The sequence below is a fragment of the Pan paniscus genome, chromosome 22 (assembly GCF_029289425.2).
Source record: "Pan paniscus chromosome 22, NHGRI_mPanPan1-v2.0_pri, whole genome shotgun sequence".
Classification (NCBI taxonomy): domain Eukaryota; kingdom Metazoa; phylum Chordata; class Mammalia; order Primates; family Hominidae; genus Pan; species Pan paniscus.
The window spans coordinates 43,634,512-43,643,950 of record NC_073271.2 but is presented as its reverse complement, the minus strand read 5'-3'; positions in this window follow the sequence as shown (position 1 = coordinate 43,643,950).

Here is a 9,439-nt window from a genome sequence, read left to right as displayed (position 1 = left end):
ACCATCTGTATAAACATGTAAATATCTTCAGTGCCATCTGTATACACATGGAAATACCTACACGGCAATCTGTGTATAGATGGAAACATCAACACCGCCATCTGTACAAACATGGAAATATCTACACTGCTGTATCTAAAAACATGGAAATATCTACACTGCGGTCTGTATAAACATGGAAATATCTACACCGGTATCTGTATAAATATGTAAATATCTACACCATAATCTGTCTAAACATGGAAATATATACACCGCTATCTGTATAAACATGGAAATATCTGCACCGCTATCTCTATAAACATGGAAATATCTACAAAGACAACTGTATAAACATAGAAATACCTACAGTCATGTGTAGGAACATTTAAATATCTACACTGCCATCTGTATAAACATGGAAATATCTACAAAGCCCTCTGTATAAATATGGAAATATCTGCATAGGCATCTGTGTAAACATGGAAATATCTGCACTGCTATCTGTATAAACATGGAAATACCTACACCGCTGTCTCTATAAACATGGAAATATGTACACCGCTATGTGAATAAACATGGAAATATCTCCACTGCTCTCTGTATAAACATGGAAATATCTCCACTGTTATCTGTAAACATCGAAATATCTACAGTGCCATCTGTATAAACATTGAAATAACTACACTGCCATCTGTAAAAACATGGAAATATCTACACCGCCAACTGTATAAACATGGAAGTATCTACACCACCATCTGTATAAACATGGAAATAACTACAATACCATCTGTATACACATGGAAATATCTACATAGACATCTGTATAAATATGGAAATAACTACACGGCCATCTGTATAAACATGGAAATATCTACACCGCTATCTGTATAAACATGGAAATATCTACACCGCTATCTACATATCCATGGAAATATCTGCGCCGCCATCTGTATTAACATGGAAATATCTACACGGTCATATGTGTATAGATGGAAATATCAACACCGCCATCTGTACAAACATGGAAATATCTGCACCGGTATCTGTATAAACATGGAAATATCTTCACCGCGGTCTGTATAAACATGGAAATATCTACACTGCTATCTGTATAAACATGGAAATATCTACACCGCTATCTCTATAAACATGGAAATATCTACACGCCTATCTGTATAAGCATGGAAATATCCAGACCGCTATCTCTATAAACATGGAAAAATCAACACAGCTATCTCTATGAACATGGAAATGTCTACACCGCCATCTCTATAAACATGGAAATATCTACACCACGATCAGAATAAACATGGAAATAACTACACCACTATCTGTATAAACATGGAAATATCTCCACTGCTATCTCTATAAACATCGAAATATCTACACCGCCATCTCTATAAACATGGAAATACTTCCAAAGTTATCTGTATAAACATGGAAATATCTACACCGCCATCTGTATAAACATGGAAATATCTACAGAGCCATGTGTATATACATGGAAATAACTACACCGCTATCTATATAAACATGGAAATAACTACACCGCTATCTGTATAAACATGGAAATATCTACACCGCCATCTACATATCCATGGAAATATCTGCGCCGCCATCTGTATAAACATGGAAATATCCACACCGCCATCTACATATCCATGGAAATATCTGCACCGCCATGTGTATAAACATGGAAATATCTACACGGTCATCTGTGTATAGAAGGAAATATCAACACCGCCATCTGTACAAACATGGAAATATCTGCAACGCTATTTGTATAAACATGGAAATATCTACACCGCGGTCTGTATAAACATGGAAATATCTACACCGCTATCTCTATAAACATGGACATATCTACACCGCTATCTCTATAAACACGGAAATATCTACACCGTGATCTGTATAAACATGGAAATATTTACACCGCTATCTGTATAAACATGGAAATTTCTACACCGTTATCAGTATAAACATGGAAATATCTACACCGCTATCTCTATAAACATGGAAATATCTACACCGCCATCTGTATAAACATGGAAATACCTATACAGTCATCTGTGTAAACATGGAAATATCTACACCACCATCTGTATAAACATGGAAATATCTTCAATGCCATCTGTATACACATGGAAATACCTACACGGCAATCTGTGTATAGATGGAAACATCAACACCGCCATCTGTACAAACATGGAAATATCTACACTGCTATCTCTGTAAACATGGAAATATCTACACTGCGGTCTGTGTAAACATGGAAATATCTACACCGGTATCTGTATAAACATGGAAATATCTACACTGCGGTCTGTATAAACATGGAAATTTCTACACTGGTATCTGTATAAACATGGAAATATCTACACCATGATCTGTGTAAACATGGAAATATATACACCGCTATCTGTATGAACATGGAAATATCTGCACCGCTATCTCTATAAACATGGAAATATCTACAAAGACATCTGTATAAACATGGAAATAACTACACTGTCATGTGTAGGAATATTTAAATATCTACACTGCCATCTGCATAAACATAGAAATATCTGCAAAGCCCTCTGTATAAATATGGAAATATCTGCATAGGCATCGGTGTATATATGGAAATATCTGCACCGCCATCTGTATAAACATGGAAATACCTACACTGCTGTCTTTATAATCATGGAAATATGTACACCGCTATGTGAATAAACATGGAAATCTCTCCACTGCTCTCTGTATAAACAAGGAAATATTTCCACCGTTATCTCTATAAACATGGAAATATCTACAGCGTCATCTCTAGAAACATTGAAATATCTACACTGCCATCTGTAAAAACATGGAAATATCTACACAGTCATCTGAATAAACATGGAAATATCTTCACCACCATCTGTATAAACATGGAAATACCTACAATACCATCTGTATACACATGGAAATATCTACACAGCCATCTGTATAAACATGGAAATACCTACAAAACCATCTGTATACACATGGAAATATCTACACAAACATCTCTATAAATATGGAAATATCTACACCGCCATCTGTATAAACATGGAAATATCTACACTGCCATCTGCAGAAAGATGGAAATATCTACACTGCTATCTCTATAAATATGGAAATATCTACACCGACATCTCTGTAAACATGAAAATATCTACACTGCCATCTCCATAAAGATGGAAGTATCTACTCTGCCATGTGTATAAACACGGAAATATCTACACCACTATCTGTGTAAACATGGAAATATCTACACAGCAATCAGTTTAAACATGGAAATATCTACACCGCCATCTGCATGTCCATGGAAATATCTACGCCGCCATCTGTATAACCATGGAAATATCTACACGGCCATCTGTGTATAGATGGAAATATCAACACCGCCATCTGTAGAAACATGGAAATATCAACACCGCTATCTCTATAAACATGGAAATAACTGCACTGCCATCTATAAAAACATGGAAATATGTATACAGTCATCTGTATAAACATGGAAATATCTACAATGCCATCTGTATACACGTGGAAATATCTACACAGCCATCTGTATAAATATGTAAATATCTACACTGGTATCTCTATAAACATGGAAATATCTACACCGCTATCTGTATAAACATGGAAATATCTACACCGCGATCAGTATAAACACGGAAATATCTACACCGCGATCTGTATAAACATGGAAATATCTTCACCACAATCTGTATAAACATTGAAATATCTACACCGCTACCAGTATAAACATGGTAATATCTACACCACAATCTATATAAACATGGAAATATCTACACCGCCATCTGTATAAACATGGAAATATCTACAATGCCATCTGTAGAAAGATGGAAATATATACACCGCAATCTGTGTAAACATGGAACTATCTACACCGCTATCTGTAAACACATGGAAATACATACACCTCTATCTGTATAAATATGGAAATATCTACACCGCGATCTGTATAAACATGGAAATATCTACACCGCCATCTGTACAAACATGGAAATATCTGCACCGGTATCTGTATAAACATGGAAATATCTTCACCGCGGTCTGTATAAACATGGAAATATCTACACTGCTATCTGTATAAACATGGAAATATCTACACCGCTATCTCTATAAACATGGAAATATCTACACGCCTATCTGTATAAGCATGGAAATATCCAGACCGCTATCTCTATAAACATGGAAAAATCAACACAGCTATCTCTATGAACATGGAAATGTCTACACCGCCATCTCTATAAACATGGAAATATCTACACCACGATCAGAATAAACATGGAAATAACTACACCACTATCTGTATAAACATGGAAATATCTCCACTGCTATCTCTATAAACATCGAAATATCTACACCGCCATCTCTATAAACATGGAAATACTTCCAAAGTTATCTGTATAAACATGGAAATATCTACACCGCCATCTGTATAAACATGGAAATATCTACAGAGCCATGTGTATATACATGGAAATAACTACACCGCTATCTATATAAACATGGAAATAACTACACCGCTATCTGTATAAACATGGAAATATCTACACCGCCATCTACATATCCATGGAAATATCTGCGCCGCCATCTGTATAAACATGGAAATATCCACACCGCCATCTACATATCCATGGAAATATCTGCACCGCCATGTGTATAAACATGGAAATATCTACACGGTCATCTGTGTATAGAAGGAAATATCAACACCGCCATCTGTACAAACATGGAAATATCTGCAACGCTATTTGTATAAACATGGAAATATCTACACCGCGGTCTGTATAAACATGGAAATATCTACACCGCTATCTCTATAAACATGGACATATCTACACCGCTATCTCTATAAACACGGAAATATCTACACCGTGATCTGTATAAACATGGAAATATTTACACCGCTATCTGTATAAACATGGAAATTTCTACACCGTTATCAGTATAAACATGGAAATATCTACACCGCTATCTCTATAAACATGGAAATATCTACACCGCCATCTGTATAAACATGGAAATACCTATACAGTCATCTGTGTAAACATGGAAATATCTACACCACCATCTGTATAAACATGGAAATATCTTCAATGCCATCTGTATACACATGGAAATACCTACACGGCAATCTGTGTATAGATGGAAACATCAACACCGCCATCTGTACAAACATGGAAATATCTACACTGCTATCTCTGTAAACATGGAAATATCTACACTGCGGTCTGTGTAAACATGGAAATATCTACACCGGTATCTGTATAAACATGGAAATATCTACACTGCGGTCTGTATAAACATGGAAATTTCTACACTGGTATCTGTATAAACATGGAAATATCTACACCATGATCTGTGTAAACATGGAAATATATACACCGCTATCTGTATGAACATGGAAATATCTGCACCGCTATCTCTATAAACATGGAAATATCTACAAAGACATCTGTATAAACATGGAAATAACTACACTGTCATGTGTAGGAATATTTAAATATCTACACTGCCATCTGCATAAACATAGAAATATCTGCAAAGCCCTCTGTATAAATATGGAAATATCTGCATAGGCATCGGTGTAAATATGGAAATATCTGCACCGCCATCTGTATAAACATGGAAATACCTACACTGCTGTCTTTATAATCATGGAAATATGTACACCGCTATGTGAATAAACATGGAAATCTCTCCACTGCTCTCTGTATAAACAAGGAAATATTTCCACCGTTATCTCTATAAACATGGAAATATCTACAGCGTCATCTCTAGAAACATTGAAATATCTACACTGCCATCTGTAAAAACATGGAAATATCTACACAGTCATCTGAATAAACATGGAAATATCTTCACCACCATCTGTATAAACATGGAAATACCTACAATACCATCTGTATACACATGGAAATATCTACACAGCCATCTGTATAAACATGGAAATACCTACAAAACCATCTGTATACACATGGAAATATCTACACAAACATCTCTATAAATATGGAAATATCTACACCGCCATCTGTATAAACATGGAAATATCTACACTGCCATCTGCAGAAAGATGGAAATATCTACACTGCTATCTCTATAAATATGGAAATATCTACACCGACATCTCTGTAAACATGAAAATATCTACACTGCCATCTCCATAAAGATGGAAGTATCTACTCTGCCATGTGTATAAACACGGAAATATCTACACCACTATCTGTGTAAACATGGAAATATCTACACAGCAATCAGTTTAAACATGGAAATATCTACACCGCCATCTGCATGTCCATGGAAATATCTACGCCGCCATCTGTATAACCATGGAAATATCTACACGGCCATCTGTGTATAGATGGAAATATCAACACCGCCATCTGTAGAAACATGGAAATATCAACACCGCTATCTCTATAAACATGGAAATAACTGCACTGCCATCTATAAAAACATGGAAATATGTATACAGTCATCTGTATAAACATGGAAATATCTACAATGCCATCTGTATACACGTGGAAATATCTACACAGCCATCTGTATAAATATGTAAATATCTACACTGGTATCTCTATAAACATGGAAATATCTACACCGCTATCTGTATAAACATGGAAATATCTACACCGCGATCAGTATAAACACGGAAATATCTACACCGCGATCTGTATAAACATGGAAATATCTTCACCACAATCTGTATAAACATTGAAATATCTACACCGCTACCAGTATAAACATGGTAATATCTACACCACAATCTATATAAACATGGAAATATCTACACCGCCATCTGTATAAACATGGAAATATCTACAATGCCATCTGTAGAAAGATGGAAATATATACACCGCAATCTGTGTAAACATGGAACTATCTACACCGCTATCTGTAAACACATGGAAATACATACACCTCTATCTGTATAAATATGGAAATATCTACACCGCGATCTGTATAAACATGGAAATATCTACACCGCCATCTCTATAAACATGGAAATATCTACACCACGATCAGTATAAACATGGAAATATCAACACCGCTATCTGTATAAACATGGAAATATCTCCACTGCTATCTCTATAAACATCGAAATATCTACACCGCCATCTGTATAAACATGGAAATACTTGCAAAGTTATCTGTAGAAACATGGAAATATCTACACTGCCATCTGTATAAACATGGAAATATCTACACAGCCATGTGTATATACATGGAAATATCTACACAGCTATCTATATAATCATGGAAATAACTACACCGCTATCTGTATAAACATGGAAATATCTACACCACCATCTACATATCCATGGAAATATCTGCGCCGCCATCTGCATAAACATGGAAATATCTACACGGTCATCTGTGTATAGATGTAAATATCAACACCGCCATCTGGACAAACATGGAAATATCTGCACCGCTATCTGTATAACCATGGAAATATCTACACCGCGGTCTGTATAAACATGGAAATATCTACACCGCTATCTCTATAAACATTGAAATATCTACACCGCGATCTGTATAAACATGGAAATATTTACACCGCTATCTGTATAAACATGTAAATTTCTACACCGTTATCTGTATAAATATGGAAATATCTACACCGCTATCTGTATAAACATGGAAATATCTACACCGCTATCTGTATAAACATGGAAATATCTACACCGCGATCTGTATAAACATGGAAATACCTTCACCACAGTCAGTATAAACATGGAAATATCTACACCGCTACCTGTATAAACATGGTAATATCTACACCACCATCTATATAAACATGGATATATCTACACCGCCATCTGTATAAACATGGAAATATCTACAATGCCATCTGTAGAAAGATGGAAATATTTACACCGCAATCTGTGTAAACATGGAAATATCAACACTGCTATCTGTAAAAACATGGAATTTTCTACACCGCTATCTGTATAAACATGGAAATATCTACACAGCTATCTCTATAAACATGTAAATATCTACACCGCCATCTGTATAAACATGGAAATACCTACAAAGTCATCTGTATAAACATGGAAATATCAACACAGCTATCTGTATAAACATGGAAATATCTACAAAGCCATCTGTATATACATGGAAATATCTACACCGCTATCTGTATAAACATGGAAATATCTACACCGCTATCTACATATCCATGGAAATATCTGCGCCGCCATCTGTATTAACATGGAAATATCTACACGGTCATATGTGTATAGATGGAAATATCAACACCGCCATCTGTACAAACATGGAAATATCTGCACCGGTATCTGTATAAACATGGAAATATCTTCACCGCGGTCTGTATAAACATGGAAATATCTACACTGCTATCTGTATAAACATGGAAATATCTACACCGCTATCTCTATAAACATGGAAATATCTACACGCCTATCTGTATAAGCATGGAAATATCCAGACGGCTATCTCTATAAACATGGAAAAATCAACACAGCTATCTCTATGAACATGGAAATGTCTACACCGCCATCTCTATAAACATGGAAATAACTACACCACTATCTGTATAAACATGGAAATATCTCCACTGCTATCTCTATAAACATCGAAATATCTACACCGCCATCTCTATAAACATGGAAATACTTCCAAAGTTATCTGTATAAACATGGAAATATCTACACCGCCATCTGTATAAACATGGAAATATCTACAGAGCCATGTGTATATACATGGAAATAACTACACCGCTATCTATATAAACATGGAAATAACTACACCGCTATCTGTATAAACATGGAAATATCTACACCGCCATCTACATATCCATGGAAATATCTGCGCCGCCATCTGTATAAACATGGAAATATCCACACCGCCATCTACATATCCATGGAAATATCTGCACCGCCATGTGTATAAACATGGAAATATCTACACGGTCATCTGTGTATAGAAGGAAATATCAACACCGCCATCTGTACAAACATGGAAATATCTGCAACGCTATTTGTATAAACATGGAAATATCTACACCGCGGTCTGTATAAACATGGAAATATCTACACCGCTATCTCTATAAACATGGACATATCTACACCGCTATCTCTATAAACACGGAAATATCTACACCGTGATCTGTATAAACATGGAAATATTTACACCGCTATCTGTATAAACATGGAAATTTCTACACCGTTATCAGTATAAACATGGAAATATCTACACCGCTATCTCTATAAACATGGAAATATCTACACCGCCATCTGTATAAACATGGAAATACCTATACAGTCATCTGTGTAAACATGGAAATATCTACACCACCATCTGTATAAACATGGAAATATCTTCAATGCCATCTGTATACACATGGAAATACCTACACGGCAATCTGTGTATAGATGGAAACATCAACACCGCC